Source organism: Manduca sexta, chromosome 14 (assembly GCF_014839805.1).
Source record: "Manduca sexta isolate Smith_Timp_Sample1 chromosome 14, JHU_Msex_v1.0, whole genome shotgun sequence".
Classification (NCBI taxonomy): domain Eukaryota; kingdom Metazoa; phylum Arthropoda; class Insecta; order Lepidoptera; family Sphingidae; genus Manduca; species Manduca sexta.
In genome coordinates, this window is record NC_051128.1 from 1,881,223 (window position 1) to 1,898,722 (window position 17,500).

At 35.3% G+C, this 17,500-nt stretch overlaps 1 protein-coding gene across 2 annotated transcripts in view; it reads left to right on the forward strand.

Moving 5' to 3' along the window:
- The first annotated feature begins 341 nt into the window (after positions 1-341).
- Positions 342-17,500, forward strand: part of LOC115442798 (RING finger protein nhl-1) — a 99,364-nt gene continuing 82,205 nt past the window's right edge. For both annotated transcript variants that reach the window (XM_030167956.2, XM_030167959.2), the window contains exons 1-2: positions 342-381; positions 4,019-4,092. The gene's annotated coding sequence lies outside the window, so the exon portion shown is untranslated. The remainder of the gene's footprint in view (positions 382-4,018; positions 4,093-17,500) is intronic.

Sequence of the window (17,500 nt, forward strand, 5' to 3'; positions counted from 1 at the left end):
GGACGTATTTTTTCTGTCTTGTTTCGAATATTTTATTACGAATTTACATGCTTCCCGACAAGTGTCATGAAACCCAACAATGTTTGCCGTGAGACCGCTCACGATATCTACTTTATAGGTTTTATTGAAATAAACTGTGTAATGCGATTTAATACTTTACGAGTGTACCATTAACCTATTTGCAATTTTATAAACAAGTATCATTTTTTTAAATGAAAGCCAGACTCGGTGACACCGGGCGCGTAAAAAATACTTGTGACGTCATAATATATGCCCGCTCTCTACACGAATGAGTGTCCCATCTTTTTTTAGATTTCAGCCAACGAATAATACGACGTGCTGAATAGAATCAGTATCGTTGTGTTAGGCGTGCGCACTACAGTAAGTGTCTATTAAAAAAAAAAGCGAATAAAAAGTAGACTTCACGAAACGACCTTAGCCTGAAAAAAAAAATCTTTAAATTTTCAATTCGAATTTCGAACGCGCTCGACAGTTTCGTGACGTTTATTTTTTTTTTGAGTGCCAGTAAGTTTTTTGTGTTTGGTGATAGTGACATTTGTGGCATTCTGTGGTATTGACATGTGAATTGAGCACAAAGTGAAATTGGAGAGTACCCAGATGGGACTTGTGAAGGCGGGACGTACTCGGATCTATTTTGGGAGCGAATTTTATTTTTACAAACGTTTTTTTGCACACCTAATTTAACTCGACACTTTAAATAACTCCGCATGGGGCAATGATACAGACGATATCAAATTTTATTTGTTAATTCTTTAACCGTATTTGTTTGTATTGTATGAATAACTGTTTATATCTAGGTGTTTTATTCACCAGTATGATTTTTCATGCGTCTCGTAAACTTATGAGTATTCAGTCATCACACCTTTATGTATGGTAATAATAAGGTTGAAATTATTTTAAAATAAAATCGTATACAAAAGTCGTCACAAGTCGTAGACTCCCTTAATTTTTTTTTGTTTACAGCATACTTTCTATCAAACTCCATGTCTTATTATAGAAGTTGTATTAATAAGAAGCAAAACTTCATAGACAAAATATGTCCATGAATGTCAGGTCATGGAATCCATGTTAGGATAAAGTTAACTTTAGTAACTTATATTCTGTTAGTACTAATATTGAACTCAGAACCACTAGATTCTCAACCAACACTTGAATCATACTTAGCTATCATTAACATGGATACCTACTGGGAATCAAACCAAGAACATCATCCTACGCAGTCTCATTCAGACGATCGGCATATCAAAATCTGTTTATTTCTGCTCCCAGTTTATATAAAATTTTATTAGTTTACATTGCCAAGATCTTTTAGAATAGTAATTTACACCTAATCCACTTGTTATTTAATTTGAACTCTAACGTATTTATTTAAAATCATAATTTACCTTACTAATTTTTAACCCTAATGTATAATAATCTCATTACCATGGTGATTTTGATAGCGTACGCGGTACAGTTGTACTGCGGTCTAGAGTTCGAACTCCGGGCTGGATTTTTCTGCTCAATATCATTTTGGAGATAAAACTAAGTATATGAATGTAGGTTGTTAATCTAATTAATTAATAAACGTGAATATTTAAATATGGATGTTTGTAAGACGGACACGATATGGTACGTCAGCGCTCCGAGTTCTTGGGTTCCAATCCCGGGTCGGGCAGTGAAATTTTGGATTTTCTGCCCAGTATCAGCCTGGAGTCTAGAATTTGTGCGAAAAATGGGTGCCCTGGTTGCGCCTCTGCATACCCCTAGGAATCAATGCATGATGTTGTGTGTGTGTTTATGAGAAATAGCTTACGATTTAAAATGTCATACACCGATAGACCCGGTTTTAGTTACTTTATAGGATATTCCTGGAATACACACAGTGGGACCATAGGTAACCAAGGGCCCTCGTACATCAAAATGAGCTCTTTACTTTATTACTTTTCGTAGGGTGACATACAAAATCACTAGTAAAGCCCGGGGGGCACTGGCCTCCCAGCCCTATAATCGCTACGCCCCTGAATAGAACATTTATACCAAAATAACCACGAAATAATAACAATGCAAAAGAAACCACGTACAGAATATATAAATATATTTTTGCATGTATTTAATACAGCTATTTTATGGAACACGGTTTTATTAATTATTTAGATTTACAGACGTCTAAGGCAATATATAAAAACTACTATAAATTAATTATGCATAAAGTTCTAATTTATATAACATACACTATCTCTCGTTAATATACATCAGTCTCAGATAATATACATATATAAAAACTACCATAAAGTAATTATGCATAAAGTTCTAATTTATATAACATACACCATCTCTCGTTAATATACATCAGTCTCAGACAATATACATATATAAAAACTACCATAAAGTAATTATGCATAAAGTTCTAATTTATATAACATACACCATCTCTCTTTAATATACACCAGCGAATGTCACACCTAAATTCCAGATAATTCCATCATCTTTTCTTCCTTATCTCGGCTTAAACAGTAATAACGTGTATGATGACGCTATAATATATTAATCAAGACAATTACGACGTATAATTGAATCGTTTAGGCATTTACCTTAACGAGAAATAGCTTTAACTTGCCGCTTAGTGTAATAAATTGTTTGTAACCACAAATAATCTGGACTTGGGAGAAATGAGTATTATTTCGGCGATTCTCTCTCGCATTACTTACTTTATGATAAGATAAAAATATTGAGATATAACAATATTAGCCAATCACAACGGCCCTATGTCTACACACTGCGAAGGCTACCATACCGTCAGCTTTGAGAAACAGACTTATTATCACAGCTTTGCTTCGTCTTTAGATAAAAAACGTCTATGAATACGCGCGTCAGTTTTTAAATAAAAGAATATTTTTGTATATATAAAGTACAGTGGTAACCTTCTTAGTCTAGTGGCAAAATTTAGTTTCAGACCTGTAAGGTCCTGGATACAATTCTAAAGTCGATCTCATAATCTCATCACTGCTGAACATAGGCCTCCCCTAAAAATTTGGATGGACAGGGACATGTTGATGCATGCGTCCAGCGTATTCCTGCGACCTTTATCAAGTTGTCTGTCCACCTATAAAGTCGATCTACATAGCGTTTTTTTCACAACATTGGCCCTTTGAAATTCCCTGAGATAGTTGACCTAAAACCAAGTCATTAGAAAAGTGTGCTGTTATGATCTCACATTGTAATGCGGTAAATGAAGCGAAAATAAACAAACATACAAATTACCTCAAGAGGCAGAAAAATAATCATTTATTACAAATTATCCCAAGTTCAAAGTTTATATACGAAACACAAGACAGGCATTAAGCGAGTTTACGCAAATCCACGCCAGCGTTCCACTATTAATATTGTAATTTGGTAAATATTTGGTAATGTTGCTCGTCTCTAAACTGTTATGTTCATGACTATTAACATTGCGGGTAGACAGGGATATTATTTATTGCTTAACTTTGAGCTGACAGCATAAATTCTTGAAATATTTTTTTGAATATGCAAACGTTTTGAATACACTTGAATGTTTGTTTATAATTTATTCATAAAATTTTTGTGATGTTATTTTAATAATAGTATTTTTAAGCTAAGAATTATCTATTATAATTATCCCTATAGATTGTCAAAAAAGTCAAATTGAGAACCTCCTCCTTTTTCTTGAAGTCTACTAAAAATGAAATAAATATGTTCTCTTTTTCGATTTCGATTCCTCTTCCCTAAGGGTCTACAGCAAATTCTAGTTGCCATTATTAACTTAGCAGGATCAGCCTGTGTATATCCTGTTCCAACAGGCCGGCATAATTGTGTCGACCAGCGAGGGGTAATCATCTCTCGCCAGTCGACATTCCATTGGAACCTATTTTACTTACCACCAAGTGCAGAAGGGTCACTTTGCCGTGCCCATATTAAAAAGGCAGAAAAATGCATATTTTGTAATTTAAAGCTCTAAGATAATAAAAATAAAGTTCAATTTAACTATTGTTGACAGGTGCGCCGCCATAGTGTTAACCAACTGGAGTATACCTGACCGAAGACACCATGTTGTCCTGTTTCAGTTAGAAGGTAAGCTTTTATTGTTAAAATTAAATTGTTCATACTAGTTGACCCGACAGACGATGTCCCATCAACTATGAATTTGCAGCGCTCATTCTGTCAATAGCTGAAATTAACTTTTCTTAAATTTTCCGCTCAACTACCTTAATTTTTTCTTTCATAAGAGCGTTCTCCTGTGAATAACAAACACAACAAAAAAAAAAAAATATAGTAAAATCGGTCCAGCCGTTCACGCGTGATGGCGTGACCAACGGATATAGGGATTCATTTTTATATATATAGATATTTATGTAGCTTGTTCATATATTATGTGCTACCGTACCGTTCAATAGCGATATGACTTTGTCAGTTTATCGTTCATATTTGTGCGAACTACAAAGAACTTTTAACCTTGTATCTGTGGGAGAAAGGTGACATTTTCCGAAACCCGACACAACTTGAAGGTACTAATATGCATGAATGCGGTTTGTGGCATAATGATAATTAGATTCTACATAAAGGGAATCGGGTTATATGGACCTTTCGCCACTGACTTGTATTATTTGAATAATTGATATAAATTTTATAGAATTCATTTCAACTGAATATGATACCTTTATCAAATCTCTAACGATTTAATTATTCTAGAATAGTTGGACACCAGCTGAGTCTAAAAACCTGTATTTATATAATAATAAGATGAGTAATGATTTCTTATGTTTACGCGAATGTTAGACATTAAAATTAAATAATTAAAATATAAAAAAGTTGTATATTTGTAAAATGGAGGTTAGATATTGTAACTTTGACTTTGCGGATGAACAACACGTCAGTCCCCGCCGAGACCACGAAGGCTGCAAAGTCTTCGAAAGGTCGGGAGAAAAATAAAATATTATAACCGCGATAATATCCGAAAAATAGTTAACCGCTGTTCGTTAGCTTGTTATGTTTTAATTCCTAAATGCATTATGATAATGTTTAAAATAACGTTGTTACGTTAAAAACGGATATGGGATTTTTATAATAAATACTTAAAGTAAGTTAAGTCGTGAATAAAGTCTCTTTACTATTTTGTAAAATACTAAACCATAAATCTTCTCTCAAGAAATAAAGTTATTTTGGAATTTCTGAGAAAGACTAAAATATACCAACAAAAGATATTTGAATACAAAATTGTATTCGTAGAACTGTTGATTTTATTTTAGGCGTTAAATAACTAAAATTATTCGCCGTTCAGACAGTTTTATAACTTAAAACACTAGTTATTTAGAAGGCATTGATCCCAGTACAGTCATATTGATAATATATTTTATCATTTGACAATTAATCAATTACAATACAGTATTAAATATCATTGATTTAGATTGTATGAGCATGTTTATATGATGACTGACCCATTTTTTTTGGGGAGCCACTGTGATTATCGCCGGGGATACCCTGCGAACGGTGGACAGGCGATCCCCCGGTTTAACTCACGTTAATCCAGCGAGAATAGGGACGAAAAAAAATTGTTTATAACGCTATGTTACAAGAGTTAAGGTTCAGCTCTACTAGCGAGTTGAAATATAAAAACATTCTCTCTCTCTCTTCAGTCGGCCCCTTATTATTGAGGATCGTGATCCCGTTCAAGGTCTTCCCGTCGGTCGGTCGGTCCCGTCAGTAATCTTCTCCACGAGACGTGATCTTCGGCTTGGTGCACTGCATGAAAAACATCTTCTACACGCAGTATTACCTGGGTATTGAACCCAATACTTCCCAATCTACAAATTCTATGTCTCTAAATGAAAGAATACAACCATAATTACATCTCATTCTGAAATTTCGCCTCCATTCTCCATTACTAATGCTAATGCTTCAAAGGTCGTTATAAACAGCTACAAATATTTAATCACGCTGTCCACGCCTCGAGTAACCTGGTGACGGGCCAGCTTGGCTAGGGAAATAGCATCCCTTTGATCTGACTGCCAGACGAAAATAAATGCTATTAATTATAATTTAGAGTGCTCATTGTTGTGGCTTTCATTGTTGATATTTATAGATATTTTTAGGGTTCGCTATTTCGTAGTAATGATATGTATTTCTAAGGTTTTGCGGCGTATTTGCTTTTTTTTTGTTTCGCGGAGATAGTGCCGTATGCCTACCGCCTAGCCTTTCTGTGGGACGACTGTGCAGTTATGTTGGAGTCACCGTGCCTTACGACCCAGCGTTGAGCCGCCCGGATGTGATGATGACCTTCGGGTGACCGCGGCGTATCTGTTAATGCAACTTAAAAAGGTCCTTGTTTTAAATAAAAAAAATATTTTCTCTTGCTCTAAATAAATAAATAATGGCAATTATGACGTCGCGGAACCCTCAAATCTCAAACCCGGTTCACACTTGGCCAAATTTTTTGCCAATCAAAGCTGTGATACGTTTTCTTTGATACAGTGGAACCCGCCCGAGCCAATGTCTGAATCGATGATAATCACTTACAACACGTCATTGTTAATATCGTCGGCCAAGAACTAATACTATGTATCAATAATTTTGAGAATGATGCATCGTCCAAAAACAAGTTACAGATCGAACATCAGGACCAAATTTGCTGACCTGCTGACCAATTGGTAATAAGTTGTAGTCTTATTTGAAAGGTCACGGCGTCCTTTGATTTTAATACGAAAGTAACATATTTACAGAAAATATTCTATGTGCATTAAAAACGTGTAAATCACGATATGGAAGAAAAATTAAGCTATTACATTGGTGTTTTGCTGTGCACGGTAGATAGAGTAACCATCGCATAAGCGCAATATTTTTGAATGACAATACTCCCAATATCCGCTCTATATAATCTTAGAAGTCTATGGTCCCTTCTATCATAATATTTATTTTATATACTGCGTAAAACTGTATTTGTACTGTAAATGCGCCAGATTTAGTTAAATGATCTATATTGGTTCTCTAATCGCGATATTGTAACTTTATATTATGTACTTTTAATAGACCACGTGACCCAATGAGCTATTCAGGGCTGGCACACCTGTATTTCCGCATGCGCCAATCACTTGCGAAACACTTCTAATTATAATGTTGTATAATTAGGGCTATCACTCACTGTTTATTGAATCTTATTTGGATGCTGCCAACGACATACGATTAAGATTTATTTGCCTTATTCATTCGATATTTATGATATTTTTATTTACGTTAGTATAACAAAGTGATGATTACAATGATTGCCTCATTTCGCCAATATCATTGTTGGTTGAGTCATTTAAACGTTCCTTGATAGAAAGAAAAAATCAATACCGAATTTCTAGGAACACCAGTATTAACTCGAATTAATGAGATCAAAAAGAATTAGATACATTTTAAACAGTCAGATATAAACGCATAAACATAGTAGACGGAATAAAAATCAAAACCAATATAATAATTATTAAGTTCTTTTAGTTCGGAAAAGTTCATAGCGGATCTTATGTTCCTAGAAAATATGTTCCTAATAATAATTCTATTTTAGAATGCTTTAAATTGGTTAGTCTTTGCTGCAAGGTAAACCGGTTGTGGCGGTGGGCCGGTCTAATCCTCCGCCGAATTAGGAAGGCTAGTCTTTAATTCCATTTAAATTCTTAATTTATTAGGTGAAACTCTAAGTGTCGAACACCAAATTTTTGGTAGGACATTAAGTAATATTTCATACATGTAAAGTCAACTACAAATAACCGTTATTGAGCTTTGGTTGACATAACCGGACGATTCTCGACACGGCGTCTCAAAGCCCATTTGAGACTTAACGACTTTTGGCCAAGTTTCAAACGATTTATGTAACGTACAGCCATTTCTTCTTGTTGATTGATTTGCAATAGTATGATTATTATGATAAGGTTTATTTTTAGGTCTGCGATTTTGGTTACGTCAAATTGATGTCCTATAAATACATTTATTTATTTATAATTAAGACATCCAGTAGTTCTTACGCTACAACTAGCTTCTATATAAGTAATAATAATAAACTTAAATGTACATCATTCTAAAGTGTCACTGCGTGCTTTGAAATGTATGCTTTAAATCTAAAACGAAAATAAATACCTATTTATTTAATAAATAGATATATAGTATTTTCAGGTACATTGTTACGGGAAAAGCTTTTCATGCGGACAAAGTCGCGCGAAAGACCTAGTTCAAAATAATCACATGATACTTTTGAAACTTCACTTATTGTAATGTTGGGATGTAATGTCCTATATCGTTGTAAATTTAAAATAAATCGTGAGTACAAAGACATTCAACTATATGCTTATAGACGGCACATGAAGGCCAAATTTTGTTCCAAAATTTATTACACTTTTTATAACTCAAGAACGGCTGAACCGATTTGGCTGAAAATTGGTAAGGAGATAGCTTAGAACCAGGAGACGGACATAGGATACTTTTATCCTGTTCCCTTGGGAGCACAGCGTCCATAGATATTAATAAAACAATGATATATTTACAGAAAATATTCCAATATTCCCATTAAAAACATGCAAATCTTGACAAGGAAAAAATATGAAGTACATTGATATTTTTCAATTTAATGGTAGATTGAGTCACCATCACATAAAAAAATATGAAGTATTTTACGTTGATATTTTTGAATTTAATGGTAGATTGAGTCACCATCACATAAGCGCAAAGTTTTTGTATGACAATCTACCCAATGTCTACTTTATATAATCTTTGAACTCTTCGTGTGAGGTCTCATAAGGTCACAAACGTACCATATAACGATCTAAGTTCGCACCGTTATGTATCAAGTTACCGTGACAGCTTCAAGCTGAGTTTAACTTACGTCTAACTTCGCGTGAGGTAATTGTATTATTGTCTGTTTGTATGGTGACTATGAATTCGGTGGAGTTTGGGAAACGTTTGAGAATTTAAAAATATGATACTAGATACAAAATGTTTTGGTACTTCAAAATCCTTTTTTATTTAAAATAGGTCGAGTTTATATAACTCTTAGATTTTTCGTTAATAAATACTTAATATGAAGTGTACTTAATGTATTATACAAAAAATCCTTAACTTCTAATTATTCACTCTGCGTATACGTCGTAAAAGTTATAACCCAGACGACACAGCGGAGCACACGGAGGTTCTTACGCTGTCTATTATACAATTTGACAAATGTAAAAGCTTTTGTAATGAGACTGCTTCAGATATTTTTACAGGAAAGTCCAAAGATATTTATCATCACGGTCACCTTGCACAACAAATTGTACAATTTGAGAAATGTAAAAGTTTTCATAATGAGTCTACTTCAGATCTTTTTACAGGAAAGTCCCACTAAATCTAACATCATGGTCACCGTACACACAAGTATGAGAGTAATAGTTTCCTGAATGGCTACTGTTTCACATAACGCCTGGTTCACTTCCTTTAACTATTTTCCTTTGCTCTATATTTATATAGAGAATTACACTAGAGCGTCTCTACTTTTCTAGTGTTGATCTTGATATTTTTTTACGAAGTGAGATAATTCACTAGGCTAGGTACCACTGTTATGTCTATTTCTATCTCCAAGCAACACTGCAAGTACTGTTGAGTTCAGTTTTAATAAGTGCACAGCAAAGTGACCCCAATGCACCTGGTGATAAGGGAAGTGCGGTCTAATAGAATATCAACTACGGGAGATGATTACCCCTCGACAGTCGACACAATTATGACGGCCTGTTGGAACTAGATATACACAGACTGATCCCAAAACGCGATAAACTTACGTAAGCCACTATGGCGGGTTTTAACACCTTGTGTACGGTGGGTGCTATCCGAGCGGATATAAAATATATCCTACCAACGAAAGGAAAGGTTTAAAGTAAATTAAGCCACTATGGCGGGTTTTAACATCTTGTACTGTGATCGTTATCCGAGCGGATATGAAATATATCTTACCACCCACGAAAGGTTTATAGGAAATCGCAAAAAGTGTTTATTGGGCGTTGTGAGACGTCTAATGTCTTAATATGACGAGCTTAGTGGTTGGCAAATCAAAATTCGGTTGATCCTTCTATCATTAGGCAAACATATCGCTTCCCAGGTGTGCGTGTAGCTTATTTCATCACTTATTTGAAAAACACTACAATTCAATCAATATTTTTAGTTGCTTGACTTGGCATTCGAACCAAAACTGCACGAATTACGATTCAATATCCAAGTAACCACTAAACAAAAAAAAACACTATTGTACAATCTAGGCCACTTCTACTATTTTTATATTACTAAAAACTGACCTAAATAATGTGACTGCAACTTGCAATTCAACAACTAACCAATAAATTATGATAAAGCCCGAGTGAATGGCCCAAGGGGAAATATATTAGAAGTGGAATTATACGGATGGCGGACGTCGCCTAATAAACACTCGGGATGCTTGTAACTTCGTACCCTCGGCCATAAGTGCACATTGTGCCAGGGGAGGATTTAGTTTAAAAAAAAATTCACAATACCTTAAAATTCATCACGTCTTTATTCCTGGAGGGGTAGGTAGAGATGCAACCAGGATACTCCGTTTGATAATATCAGACCTGTGCTGTACTATCGTATTGCTAAGAATTGACCTAATAATGTGAGGCTCGGGATTAAAAGGTCTGACAAGTAATACGCCAGTAAATTTTTAGTTACATTTGGTGGTAGATCAGTCAATTTATACTCGGTAGTTAGTAGCTATATAATGCCTCCATTGGTAGCCATATAATGGAAACACTTTAAACTCCAGTAATCTAATCGATGTGATAAAAAAATCAAGATATGGTTCAAATTGTATATTAGTTTGTACTACGATTGACTTAGATTTATCTATGGTAGGTATATTTACGACAACATTCTAACTAAATTCGATAATCTATTCTGTAAAGAACTATTTAAAACGTAAGTTCATATAATTTATACTGCGTTAACGGAAAATTTATTTATTTACAATAATCCATTAAAGGTAGGACTAAATAATATACAAACTATAAACTTCTTAAAACACAAATAAATCTAATTTTAGTCCTATGATATGACAGGGAATGTTACAATCACTTGTTAAATCATAACAAAATACATTTTGATATTTTAACTCACAGCCGTTTTCAATAAATGAACCCAATTTAAATATTCAATCACAGTATGTCATTTGTTAGCATATCAAAAAAACCTATGTTGTAGACCATTTTTAGATCGAAGAAAATATTGGGATCGTTTATTAAAAACGGCGAGAACAGGACACATTCACTTTTTTAACCGACTTAAAAAAAAGGAGCTTATCAAAACAAAATGAATGATTTTTTTTTAAGAATTCTCTTCTGCCAAACAATAATTTAAATATAGTTTCCAAACATAAACTGTCTATTGTGAAGGACAGACATTTAAATAGCTCAAACATCAAACACTAAACTATTCAGAACCCTGAGACAATTCGATATGAATGGAAAGTTAATTTAGCCGTGCTAATTCCGAGTCCGGCCCACTAGCTAGAAGCTAAAGCAAATTGTACGACGGTTGACGCTAGTTTTCAATGGAAATAATGAACTTGACGATTCCCAGCACGGTCCGGTGCAATCAAGCCTCTGATTATGTTGTTGATGCGGTAACTTGTGACTCATGAAAGTTTTTCCGTTTACTTTGCACAAGCTTTGGAGTTCGACGAATAGTAGATTACTTGGAATTTAAAGTTGTTTTATTGCTCTGTATAAAATTGTGTAAATTCTTAATGGAACTTAATGATTTGGCTGTGAATTGATGATAATAATATAGATGATCATGACGTATAGAGTGATGATGGAAGAATTTAAGGTTGCTTCAACTATATTGTTGTTTATTGGAACCTAACTAATCTAAACGTCTTAATGAGCATTAGATTAGAAATAGTATCTACAGCTGAACGTAAAAATGCCCCCAGAGAGACAGTCGATTAAACGGAAGCTAATTTAGCAGAGCTAATTCCAGCAAAGCAAATTGTGTGGCGTTTCATCCGAGTTTCGAATGGAAATAATGAAAATTGCAAGTCCAGGTCGATCAAGCGTGTCGTGTTAAAAATATTCTTTGAGCAATTATTAGGTAAGATAGCTATGAGTGACGTGTAGTAATACGCCAACACAGTAGTATATAAGATTTAATATAATCAGCTACTTATCACACTAATTCATTATATTACTGGTAAACCTCCGCACTCAGCGACGGTAAAAGAAACAACTTCACCTCTTCGTCCAATGCTGCCTCTTTTATAATGTTGTTTGACAATTTATGTGTAGAGGGGGAAAAACTGGTGTTATAATATTAAAATGAAGGTAGTTTTGACAGTGGAGACGATAGGTGCGACAACATAGCCTAAATTCACAACTTTATCCACGAAAGGTTAGAGGACTTACTAGTGCTTCTAAATTTTGCAGAGCTTAAATCCTTCCGTATGTGATTGGAGGCAAGCCTGTCATCTTGGCAAAATTGTCAATTCCGACCAATCAAAACCAGAATTTCACAGCTCACATCACACCTTTCTGATAACTTTTCCAATTACAAAATTAGATAGAACAACATTAACAACACAAAAACTTACCTTTAAACAATAAAGTGTCGTCTCCAAAATTTCCTGGATCCACAGTATTCGTCTTTCTTGCTAAATTGCATTATCCAGTTAGAGCAAAATGTTGTTACATTATTATACGAACAAAACGCGACGTCCCCCAAAGGAAACTTTATTCAAAACTGATTGAATAGGATTTTCGACATCTTTATTATCCTTTGAAACGTATCGGATAAATAAAGTTATCGGAATTGCGAAATTTTGGCATTACAAAAGGTTTGTTTGGTTCATATTTTGGTGATTTGGTTATGTCGTTTTAAATATAATGTTTACGGAAGACCGCTGGTAAATATGACTTGGTTATTTGTATTTTTGGAGCTATGATCGAGCATATGGAAGATCTGATGGGAAGTGATCATGGCGTATGAACACTGACACAAAACTATAAACTCCTCCTAGCCGAATTTCGACCACGGCGGCCAATCTCAACGGAGATCAGCCAGGTACGTAGGATATATTATAGTGCACAAGTATGTGCGCAATCCACAAGTGCTTTCTCTGTTCCTTTTTCATAGTTCGATGAGACGGCAAGCTGACATTACCGGAGAGAGATCATGCGCAGGACCAAAGGCTTTACGTGCTTTCCGAGGCACGGAGGTATCACACCGCCTACTTTCTGTCTCCGAGCTGCGACTGAGTATTTTTAAGATGGAAAAACTCAGTCACAATTAGTTTTGGCCCGACCCGGGATTCGAACCCAGGATCTCAGCGCAGTGTACAATTACAATTACGCCACCGAGACAGTCAACTGACACATAAGTGTAGATGTGTTGCAAACTTTAGCATGGCAGATCTGAAATCTAAGAGATTTTTAAGGCAATTCTTATATAATTAGAAATGAGGAGATTTGAGGCATATTAATACATAAAGAAAAAATGATATTTCGATTAAAGTTAATGTATAGAAGTGTTTTGAAGTTAATAATGTATTCAGTTACTTTCGTGTTTCGCTGTACATTCAAAAACATTTTGATACATATACGTCCCTTTACTACGTCTAAAATTTCCTTTGACGTATAATGTAAAGTTATTTGTAAAGTATCAAATTATATTTTGCGAAACTGTCGCTTTCAAGATCAAAAGAAACATGTAACTTTATATTATATGAATATTTGATATCGTTTGAATCATTCAAGTCCTATTTTTGTACCTGGAGAAAATAAGGTTCTTTGACTAGACCTCAGAATATCTAGAAATGACAGGCTCTGTATTTATTGCTGCAAATTAAAAAAACTTTCAATGTAACTATCAGTGGCGAAGGATGAAATTTTCTGAAAGGTCAGCACAACTCATACATACACATATCATCACGCATTTATCCCCGAAGGGGTATGCAGAGGCGCAACCAGGACACCCACTTTTCACCAAATGTGTTCCTTCCATGATGTGATAGGGGGCGAGCCTATCCCCATACCGGGCACAAATTCAGACTCCGGTCTGATACTGAGCAGAAAAATCCAAATATCACTTTGCTCGACCCGGGATTCGAACCTAGGACCTTAGGGCGTTCTCGTATCGCGCATTAGTACAACTTCGCCACCGAGGCAGTCACGTATCACCTATAGCCTTATAGGTTCTAATAATACATATAAAAGCAGTCTGCAAACTGCACTAATGATAATTAAATTGTACATAAAAAAGGAAGCCGGTAGGAATCGGGTAATATGGAACCTTTACCATTCGTAACTGGTAACTTAACGCACACAACAACAGTTTTAAATGTGTGCGTGAACATTTACTCTTATAAGACAAATAGGTAAGATCATACAAAGCATTTCCTTTACATGTGTGGACTGGAGTAAATAAAGACGAGTGAATAGGAACGGTTATTAGGTATTGAATGATACAACTTCTCTAATCATAAGACTTGTTCATCCCTATTGACCCTGTTAGACCGTAAATAATGTGCGATTCACTACCCTTTATTCACGCGTAGTGTAACTACATAAAATCCATAAATCCATGCATGAAACCATATTTTATTAGAATATTCACTAATAAATGAACTACAAATCACTAAAACAAAATTGATACGCAAAGTTCTACAAACATAGTAAAATATTTAATGACTGGACCAACGGGCGGCGTATTCTGATATCAAAATATTTCACAATTTACAACTTTAGTTGATTAAATCTGTTTTTCAACTTAACCCCTTAAGAGTTGTTAAAATAACTCTATTAATAATTTTTCGAGTACATGATGGAATGAGTATATTATTAAGTTATATGATACTAGCTTTTGCTCGCGGCTTCGTCCGCGTTAAGGAGTTTTTCGGGATAATTTTCCGATTGAGTGTATTTTTTGTGAATTATCGCTTGCTTTAACGGTGCAGGAAAACATCGTGAGGAAACCTGCATGCCTGAGGAGTTCTCTATCCTAAATTTCGAGGGTGTGTGAAGTCTACCAATCCGTACTAGGCCAGCGTGGTGGACTAAGGCCTAATCCCTCTCAGTAGTAGAGGAGGCCCGTGCCCAACAGTGGGACGGTATATAATACAGGGCTGATATTATTATTAACCTGAGAATAGAACAAAGAACGCCATAATACTAAGTAAACGTATTTCAATATACCGTAATAACACCACAGCACGAGTAAACTTTTACGATGAAATTTACGAGACCGATACTTAAAACTCCCACTCTGTGATAAGAGATGATTGCCATCCATTATTCTATTTACTCGCCTTTTAGTGACCATCCAGGCTGATTACGGAAGCGGTGATTTCGGCTTGTCTGATTGTGTGGATTTTGTACTACTATATCGATTACTAAGCGGCGATAGCCTAGTTGGGTGTGGAACGGACTGCCGAGACGAATGTCCGCAGGTTCAAATCCCAAGGGCACACACCTCTGACTTTTCTAAAAAATCATGTGTGTATTCTTTGTGAATTTATCGTTCGCTTTAACGGTGAAGGAAAACATCGTGAGGAAACCTGCACATCTGAGAAGTTCTCTATAGGAATTTCGAAGGTGTGTGAAGTCTACCAACCCACACTAGGCCAGCGTAGTGGACTAAGGCCTAATCCCTCTCAGTAGTAGAGGAGGCCCGTGCTCAGCAGTGGGCAAGTATATAATACAGGGCTGATATTATTATTATTATATCGATAAAATGCTTGATTTTAGCGAGAATAAGTTTTATATATATTTGAAGTCAGCATTTTTCTATGCTGGCACGGAAAAGTGACTTCACTGCACCTGATGGTAGTGAAGTGGGGTCCGATAGAATGTCGACTGACGAGAGATGATTACCTCTCGACAGTCGATACAATTATGCCGGCCTGTTGGAACCGATTATACACAGGCTGATCCCGGAACGCGACACACTTACGTGGGCTACTGTGGTGGGTTTTAACACCTGGTGTACGGTGGTCGCTATCGGGGTGGATATAAAATATATCCTACCACCAGCATATTTTTCTGTGTTTTATAACCTAGTTAAATTTAAAAAGAAATGTTAAAGTCAGTCAGCCTTTCACCCGTCCATTTGCAAATGCCTAGACGTCTGTTTTGTATAGAGCAGCGAATATGGATTGTAGACCTGGAGACTCTGGGTTTAGGATCCAATTTGGGTTTTGTTTCCGTGTGGATTTTTTGTATTTATCTGGGACTGGATTCTTCAGCATGGTAGATTCACATGGCGAAAAGTTGGTGCCAGAAATCCCTATTGCACCTTTGCCTACCTTTATCTTCTTCTAATCCTCTAGATAAGGTTGACAAAAAGGCGACCAACCTTAATAGCAAAGCCATATGGTTGCCATATAGTATGGTTTCTGAAAAAAAAGCAAAGCCATATAGTTGTCAAATAATATGGTTTCTGAAAAAAAAAAACAAGGTAATATAGTTGTCATATAGTATGGTTTCTGAAAAAAATCTTGAAGTTGAGAATTGAGCAAAATCCTGCAACGTGCTAAAAAAAGGAATAATCATTCCCATTTGTATAATAGCATATTGAAATGCCAATCGTTGTTAAATGTTAAAATTCAATATCAACCAAATCGATGGAAACTGGCCCAATTGGCGTGAAATTTTAATTGGCAGCGTATTGTTTAGAATTATTGTGTTGAAACAATTATTTGTCGTTTATTATTCGTATTTTGTGTGATACAATCAGGAGACATCATGATTTTGTTTACGATTGTTAAAGTAATTAACACTGTTAATTAATTAGTGGATACCTTAGTAGGTAGTAGGTATTGGTTGTTATTGATATCTTTGGTAGTCAAACTACTACTTTTTTATCAAACCAAAAACAACATAGACACAGAGTGTATGCTCCGAGCACCTTCAAATACATAACGGAACACGTTTAACGCCTAGTTGATTAATCCCAAAATTAACGAGCTACAGGCTACTTTAAATTATTCTATTTTATATTCATTACTCAATTCTCTTTATTTTAAAGTTTTTTTTTTTTTCATTTTTGCATATACATCTCAAATAAAAAAAAAACATACATGTCGCCGCAGCACCTCGTTATTCGTTGAATTGGTGAATTTCCGGAGCGATAGTGGCGCCATCTATCATTACATCGAGGAAGTATTAGAAGAGGAGGGAGGTCGACTGCTGTCAATATAAGGACCGGCCGAACAACGACGAGCAGAAAATCTTGTAGAAGTTTTTGTACGAGTCTTACTTGGACGCTCGAACCGAGCACATTGTGTATTCCGCTAGTGCTGCTATGCAGTAAATTGTTAGTGAAGTAAAGAAGTGTTTCAATAATTGAATAACTGTCTGGAAAATAAATATAGACCGGTGATACTTTACCGGTCATGTAAAAAAAAATAACCAAGTAAAGAGTTTTCACTACGACATACATATAAAAATTTAAAAACAATTAATGACCCTCCGATGGCGAA